The sequence below is a fragment of the Lissotriton helveticus genome, chromosome 3_1, assembly GCF_964261635.1.
Source record: "Lissotriton helveticus chromosome 3_1, aLisHel1.1, whole genome shotgun sequence".
Classification (NCBI taxonomy): Eukaryota; Metazoa; Chordata; class Amphibia; order Caudata; family Salamandridae; genus Lissotriton; species Lissotriton helveticus.
Genome location: NC_136061.1, coordinates 1,522,834,176 through 1,522,842,858, shown reverse-complemented (window position 1 = coordinate 1,522,842,858; position 8,683 = coordinate 1,522,834,176). Strand labels below are relative to the sequence as shown.

General features: G+C 52.9%; 1 protein-coding gene across 1 annotated transcript in view; it reads right to left on the bottom strand.

The window, feature by feature from the left end:
- The window catches only part of NECTIN1 (nectin cell adhesion molecule 1), a 484,094-nt gene that overhangs the window by 283,884 nt on the left and 191,527 nt on the right, over positions 1 to 8,683 (bottom strand). The window lies entirely within an intron of this gene.

The following is an 8,683-nucleotide window of genomic DNA, read 5'->3' as shown; positions in this document are numbered from 1 at the left end:
CACGGGGTGCGCGAGCCCCCTGTCGCGCAGGCCACCAGAGGGTCCGGGTGCTGGGGACGGGGCTCCACTGGGGCCCGGGGAGGCTCGCCCCAGCCTGGCTAGGGTTCGGAAGGTGGGACCGGACCCGGGGCTTGAACTCCATCTGGCCAGGCCCCGAGGGTGCTGGTACCCCTCCGTCCTGCAATCCGGCCGGGGGTCCGGGGCGCCCGGGACGGAGGTTCCACCGGGGCCCGGGGAGGCTCTCCCCAGCCTGGCTAGGGTTCAGAAGGTGGGACCGGACCCGGGGCTTGAACTCCATCTGGCCAGGCCCCGAGGGTGCTAGAGCCCCCTGTCCCGCGGGCCACCAGTGGGTCCGGGCGCTGGGGACGGGGCTCCACCGGGGCCCGGGGAGGCTCTCCCCAGCCTGGCTAGGGTTTGGAAGGTTGGGACCTGACCCGTGGCTTGAACTCCATCTGGCCAGGCCCCGAGGGTGCTGGAGCCCCCTGTCCCGCAGGCCACCAGTGGGTCCGGGCGCTGGGGACGGGGCTCCACCGGGGCCCGGGGAGGCTCTCCCCAGCCTGGCTAGGGTTCGGAAGGTGGGACCGGACCCGGGGCTTGAACTCCATCTGGCCAGGCCCCGAGGGTGCTGGAGCCCCCTGTCCCGCAGGCCACCAGTGGGTCCGGGCGCTGGGGACGGGGCTCCACCGGTTCCCGGGGAGGCTCTCCCCAGCCTGGCTAGGGTTCGGAAGGTGGGACCGGACCCGGGGCTTGAACTCCATCTGGCCAGGCCCCGAGGGTGCTGGTACCCCTCCGTCCAGCAATCCGGCCGGGGGTCCGGGGCGTCCGGGACGGAGGGTCCACCGGGGGCCCAGGGGAGGCTCTCCCCGGCCCGGCCTAGGGTTCGGAAAGCCGGGACTGGGGCCGGGGACCGGGCCCGGGGCTTGAGCCCCGTCCGGCAGGGCCCAGTGGTGCGGGAATCCCCCCTCCGTCCTGCAAGCCGGCCGGGGGTCGGAGGCGCCCGGGACGGAGGGTCCATCAGGGCCCGGGGAGGCCTGAAGCCCCGGAGCCCTGCAGCCCCAGAGACCTGCAGCTTTGCAGCCCCCGGAACCCTGCAGCCCCAGAGCCCTGCAGCTCCGGGGCAGGCAGATTGGCGTCATTTTGGTCCCGGCCATCTGGTCGCCCCTCTCGCCTCGGCCATCTGGTCGCCCTGGAAGTCATGATGAGGTGCCATTCGCCTCCCGGATCCCAGCCAGGGCTCCAGGAGGTCGGGTACTTTCGCGCCTTGGGTCCCCTCTGTCACCTCGTGTGCACAGATTGCAAGAAAGTCAGGTAATTTCCCTCCGGATTACTAGGGACAGGGTACGCCCGGACACCCCTCCAAGGTTGGTGGTTCTCTGCTAGGGGGACCAGATGGGCTATGCCTGGGTAACACCTCCCTAGGCCACCCGGGGCTTCCTTCCTCCAGGCCAACGGCTTGTCAAATTGCCCAGGACGGGCTCCATGGCTCTTGGGCAGTCGTCCCCCGGGCGTCCGGGGCTCCATCCCTGCCGACGGCATGGAAAAGTGCCCGGGACGGGCTCCATACGTCCCGGGCAGTCCTCCCCCGGGCGTCCGGGGCACCCATCTCCAGGAGGCCAACAGCATGGCAAAGTACCCGGGACGGGCTCCATGGGTCCCGGGCAGTCCTCCCCCAGGCATCCGGGGCTTCCATCTCCAGGCCAACGGCAGGTCAAAGTGCCCAGGACGGGCTCCACGGGTCCCTGGCAGTCCTCCCCCACCGGGCGTCCGGGGCTCCCTTCCCCAGGCCAACGGCATGCCAGAGTGCCCAGGACGGGCTCCACGAGTCCCGGGCGTCCGGGGCTCCCTTCCCCGGGACACCGGCTTGTCAGAGTGCCCATGACGGGCTCCACGGGTCCCGGGTATCTGGGACTCCCTTCCCTGGGCCAACGGCATGCCGGAGTTCCCAGGACAGGCTCCACGGGTCCCGGGCGTCCGGGGCTCCCTTCCCCGGTCCGACGGCTTGTCAGAGTGCCCAGGACGGGCTCCACGGCTCCCGGGCGTCCGGGGTTCCCTTCCCCGGGTCAGCGGCATGTCAGAGTGCCCAGGACGAGTTCCACGGGTCCCGGGCAGTCCTCCCCCGGGCGTCCGGGGCTCCCTTCCCCGGGCCGTCGGCAGGTCAGAGTGCCCAGGACGGGCTCCATGGGTCCCGGACAGTCCTCCCCCCGGGCGTCCGGGGCTCCCTTCCCCGGGCAGACGGCAGGTCAGAGTGCCCAGGACGGGCTCCACGGGTCCCGGGCAGTCCTCCCCCCGGGCGTCCGGCGCTCCCTTCTCCAGGCCGATGGCAGGTCAGAGTGACCAGGACGGGCTCCACGGGTCCCGGGCAGTCCTCTCCCGGGCGTACGTGGTTGTCCGACAGATTCGGGCAGATGTGCTTTTACGAACCGGATCGGAATCGGCCCAAATAATAATAATAATAATAATAATCCACATTTGTAAGGCGCACAATCACCCGTAAGGGTCTCTAGGCGCTAGGGGCCGTTGGGAAGATTAAGCAAGCTATTGCCCAGAGTCACATGGTGCTGGGCTAATCTGCCGCCGGTGCCGGGGATCGAACCGTGATCCCCAGATTCCAGAGTCAGCCGCCCTAGCCGCGGCGCCAGCTATTTCCCAGAGTCACGTGGTGCTGGGCTAATCTGCGGCCGGTGCCGGGGATCGAACCCTGATCTCTGGGATGCTCGAGGGTTACTACGCGCTCTACAAAAACCTTAAATAAAAAAATCTCCAGATTCCGGAGTCAGCCGCCCTAGCCGCGGCGCCAGCTATTTCCCAGAGTCACCTGGTGCTGGGCTAATCTGCGGCCGGTGCCGGGGATCGAACCGTGATCTCCAGATTCCGGAGTCAGCCTCCCTAGCCGCGGCGCCAGCTATTTCCCAGAGTCACGTGGTGCTGGGCTAATCTGCGGCCGGTGCCGGGGATCGAACCCTGATCTCTGGGATGCTCGAGGGTTACTACGCGCTCTACAAAAACCTTAAATAAAAAAATCTCCAGATTCCGGAGTCAGCCGCCCTAGCCGCAGCGCCAGCTATTTCCCAGAGTCACCTGGTGCTGGGCTAATCTGCCGCCGGTGCCGGGGATCGAACCGTGATCCCCAGATGGGGATATCCCAAAAATCTGGCATGGATACGGCCCGCCAGGACTGGTTTGGGCACCCCTGATCTACACAACTCAAAGATGAAAGGTTCACAAACCCTACTAACGCAAAGGTTGCCGGTGCCCGTGTATACTGCTTTTCGTCTCAAAGGTCGTCTTTCTCTTGCCCCACCCCCCACCCTCCCCATACTATACCACACTTTTTTTTAACACATAGAGAGTTAAAGAGGACAAATGGGGGGGGGGGCAAATTTGGTTTCGCCCAGGGCACTCTCTGAGCAAAGCCAGCACTGATCCTACAACACTTATTGCAGTTTCTCAAGGTCTGAAATTGCTTTTAGATTGTCTGAGAGCTGCTGTGAGCCCAACGGAATTACTTATGAGCACTGTCAAAAAAGCTATAACGAGGGACTTTTATATATTTCTTTCAGGCAGATTGCATCGCCGGAGCACCGAGAGGCGCCGTGGTGTCTGCCGCTGGCCCACACCTCCACAACGTACACTCCGAGGAGAGGGCAGACAACGCCCGTGACCCTCAATGAGCGGGAGTGGAAACGGAACAGACAATTGACCTGAGTGACAGTATTACCTGATGTCGCACGGGAAACCGCGTTACTTCCGGCGCAATCTTTCCTTCAATAACCGAATGGATTCTGGGTTTGTAGAGATAATCCAATAGAGAGGCAGTTAATGTTAATTACTTGTGGCAATAGTTTGCAGTGGTTAATTTGTAAAAAAAAAAATATAAGTGCCCGAGCTTTCATCAGGAGGCAGCATCCACCAGCCCATTTCTCTTGATAGTGCCGCATAAAACAGAACCAACTACCGTGCAAGAGAGGGGAGGATGCGGCCTAATGGCCAGAGCTGCCGACTTCAGAGCCGGGGAACCAGGTTCGAGTCTCGATGTCCGCTCAACATCCTGTGATCCTGGGCGAATCACTTAATCTTCCCATGTGTCCTTAACTGATGCTCATGAAAAGCACTGGTGTTGATGATTAAGTGCTGCTAAAACCACTGGCTTAAATTAAGCACTGAGTCTGAAAAACTGTTTCCTCAGAAATGCAGCGTCACCCACGTTTTTGGCAGTGTTTAATTTGTGAAAGAAAGAGGGCCTGAAGCTCTGCTCAAAAGCTGATGGCTGGAGCAATTAAATATCAGAGCGCCGAATACCATGGTTGGTAGTCTTTAAGACACTTTCAGACACCCCCTGCCTCCGTGTCTCACTCTTGCAGGTTCCTGCTTTCCAGGGCACAAGTCGTAAAAAAAGAAGTGGGGGGACGCTGTCACCGGACGTGACGTCACGGCCGGAAGTGACGCCATGAAAGGTGCCGAGCTCCTCGTCCCAGAGAGGCCAGAGTGAAGTCCAGCTGTTTGGCAGGGGGGACGGCGTCCACCCGGTAAAGTAAGTGGGGCGACGCCGTCCACCCCCGCGGTACCCCGACTCGAGCCCTGCTGCTTTCTCCCTTTCCAAAGGTTTTGCCTTCTTTCTCTTTTCCGTCTTTCCGATCTGTGTGCTTCTCCCTCTCTTGCACTCATCAAACATCTGATGTGGTAAAATAAGTGCGAACCCACAAAAATAAGTGCTGGTTGCCCCGATGCCAAACACTATCTCAAATTATGCACTGGTGTTAGGTGTGATCACTAGACACTCCTATTAACCTGTAAAAATGCAAACAAATACAAAGAAATAAAATGACAAGCAATGTTCCACTAGTCACCAGACGTGAATTATGCACAAGAAGTTTGTTTACCGCAGGAGGTGAAACATTATATGTACTCCTGTGGTTTTTATGAAAGCAAGTCAATACATTAGATTTGATTTGCTGTTACAGCTTGCTAAATATCAGTGTGTCAAAAGGCCTGCAAGAGAACAGGCCCAGAATCCGACATGTCGGACAGAGAGAAGCTCTAAGAAATAAACTGGATGAATGGGGATTTAAGTGGATGGGGTCCTGTCAGGTCTCAGACCAGGCAGTAATTAAAAACTGTTTTTGAAACAAAGGCCCATTGGGGCCTAATTTCATGTCCTTAATTTTACAAGCAAAAACACAGATTGATTTCTCAGCAATGACTGTAAAAAAACTTAAAATAATCCACGTCAGTGTAGTGTCAGGTTGCATTTCACATTTTATTTCCTTTTGCATTTCCTCAGAGTATTTGTTTTTGCTAGATAGTTTGCTATAGTTCCTTTTCAAGCATGCTTGTATGGTGCATAGTGTGAATCAAGTCCCCACTAGGTCTCTGGTTGATATCATGTAGCAGGTGTTCATGACAGGTCAGGAGTTGAAGCTCTAGAGCTGAGGCTTAAGGCAGTGCAAAAGGGTTTGAGATAATGTGGGGAGGAAAGAATAAAAGTTTCCAACAGAGTGAGAGGCTGCAAAGCAAAGTGATGTGAACAGGAGAAAGGAGTGACTGAAACGCTGAAGACCATTACCCCTTCCACAGTCCTTCATAATATTTATTTCATATGCTCATAATTTCTGAAATGAAATACTTTCAATTCTAATTATTCACAGCAAAATCCTTCTTGATATAATGTATTTGATACTGCTAATAAGCATTGCCAAAATATCTCTTAAGCAAATAAGCAGTCACGGTTGGTGCAGGTAAGAGCGGTGGTACAAAAGGGGGTGGTGATGGACGGAGCATCTGAATCAATCAAACACTCACACCCAGTCAAAAGATCTGAGTTTAATCCATCACCGTTCTTTAGCCCACTCTGCCACCCCAGTTCAGACATGGCTATATGCAAATCAGTCTGACCCTGTGCCTCATGGGAACAGTCCAGCCCGAACTGCCAAGCAGGTAAGAGCGGTGGGGCAATGTGGCAGGGCGGGGGTAGAGCGGGGGCGAGAAGACAGACGACGACAAGGGTAAAAAGATTGTTTTTTTTTTTTTTTAAACATTTTTATTTGCATTTTGAGGAAAGCTCAACAGTACAGTCATACATTTGGCAGCGTTCATCCCTCTAATCCCAGGCCCGCCTCCCCACAATCGTGAGCAGTTGATATGCGTCATCATATACAGTTGAAAAAGAATTCTGATCAAAGGATAAGCTTCTCTCAGATTCACATCCCCGTCCCTCCCGTCGGCACCCACGGAAGCCAGTAAATTAAGAATAGGTTCAGCCATCTCCCAACCCTCCATCGAGCCCATGATAATGTCTCCATCTGGACCAAATCTTTCGGAACTTCTTAGGGCATCCTCTGGATTTGTAGGTCACCCTCTCTGCCGCAATGTACAGGTCTAGCCCAGTTCTCCAGTCCTTCAAGTCTGGGGGAATAGGGGGCCCCCACTGTTTCGCTATGTCCCTTTTTGCCACCACCAAGGCTAACACCAGAAAGATTATGAGGGGGCGCGGCAGATCCACGTCATTAGACATCCCCAGTAAAGCCAGCTTGGGCTCCTGTGTAAGTGGTATTTCTAATATCTCCTGTAGTTCTGAGAAAATGCGGGTCCAATAAGTTTGAATTACCCCACATGACCATAATACAGGATAAAAATCTCCGCCTGCCCTGTGACATCTAAGACATCTGTCATTCTCTATTTTCCCCATCTTATAGAGACGCACCCTGTCGTAATAGGTTCTGTGCAGCACATTGTATTGTATGAGGCAGAGTCTGGATTTAATCACCACATCTCGGGGATGCATTAACACCATTTCCCAATCTAAGTCCTCAAGTGCCCCTACCTCACTCTCCCAAGTACTTCTAAGCTTCGCTAGGTCCCCCAGCATGTTGTTGGTTAATGTTTTATAGGTGAGTGAATATCAAATGAACAAAGTTCGGTATTGCACTCAGTAATTCAATAAGGTTTATTCCGGTTATTCAAGTTTTCTAATGGTCGTTGGTGCATGGGTAGGTACCCTACTGAGCATTTAGGGTATTTGATACAACACTGGACATGCGTGTTCTGTGACTGCAGGACACCCTCCTACCTTGCACTCCTTTTTACTTTTCAAACATAATTACTCCAATCGCGTGAATTAGTTCATGAAATTTATTTGAACGTTCATTTGTAGCGAGTTTTCTTTTTTGTCAGAATAGTATTTCATTCATACATATTTACATGCTTATTTTTCCATCCCAATGCATTTCAAGCATAACGCTCTTCTTCAGGGGATTAGTTACTCTGAAATTATAATACATAAAATAAGTACACCAAGTTCCTTTTTACCCACGGGTTATAAACATTTCCTAAATTATAAAATGTTCGCAGTACATGCGTGTTCTTTGATTTAAGGCTTTGTGCGCTGTTCTATACCTTATAGCCCATGATATTTTGATCGTTCTTATTGCAGCCAGTATAACTATTGCCACATACTTCAGCCCTTGTACGTCTATAACTTAACTAGTTTTGTGATCGGAATACCACCTTATAGCCCCTGCTCTCACTGGGATTACTCACAAGTCTTCGTATCTCACATGGTTGTTCGCGCTCTGTAAATTAATAAACCAGCATCAAGTCAATTTCTCCGTATCTTAACGTAAATGCCTAGCGCATTTGAGAGTTTTATATATTAAGGCGCTGCTCTTACCCGCTGCGTTCTGGTGTCTCTCTCCCCTCGCTACTCTGGCGTGCGTCGCTCTAGCCCTGTCTCCATGTGCGCCTCTATGACCTGGTTCCGATCACGTGACCGCGTTCTGCAATTATTTGTGTCATTAACACAAAAGAAATTAATGACAGAAAACTAAGAAAATTTAAGAGAGATACTACAGACTATCGACTAGGGGAGGTCTATTCTTGGGCTGAGATTTATGCTAAAAGGCGACAGCAAAAACCAAATGCATCAACTGATGATACATCATCTGAGGATTCTCAACAAAAACGTTTTACATATGACCGAAGACCTAGAGCAGGTCCAGCAACAGAACCAACCAGCCAAAACGCTGAGACACAAGCGAGTACAAGTACCACAGGTCAAGCTCAACGGAAAGATTTTTTAGAGGCAGGCCAAGCACCTCAAACAGAACCAGGAGGAGCAAAAAAACAAGTAGAGCGAAAAACGATAGCCCAAAATACCAGGAGTCAAGTCCTGAAAATTTAGTCATCAATATATCTAGCCAAACGTTAACAAAACAAGAAGTGAGCATATTACAAAAAGGAACATCGTATGTCCCCACGTATCACTCAAACTTCCTGGAAACCAAAGTCAGCTTATATAAATTTCTTAGATCTTTGAGACTAAGGCATTTTTTTGATAACGTCATTGAACCGGCTACTAACCCACCAAAAGACAATACACTGTTAGGTCTAAGAAGTAAAAGTAAATACATGGCCCCGGTGAGCCATAAAGTATTAGATGCATTCGAAAAAGTAGTCGTTGCTGAAATCGAAGAATCATTCAAACAACCCAAAACAAAATATTCTAACATGACTATCCGAGAAAGAAACATCTTAAAGAAACTAGCAAACAACTCTCAAATTACCATCAGACAGGCGGATAAGGGCGGAGCGCTCGTTATCATGGATACCAGTTACTATCTATCTAAAGTAGAGGAGCACGTCCAAGACTCAAACACTTACACCATTATGACTATGGATCCAACTAGAG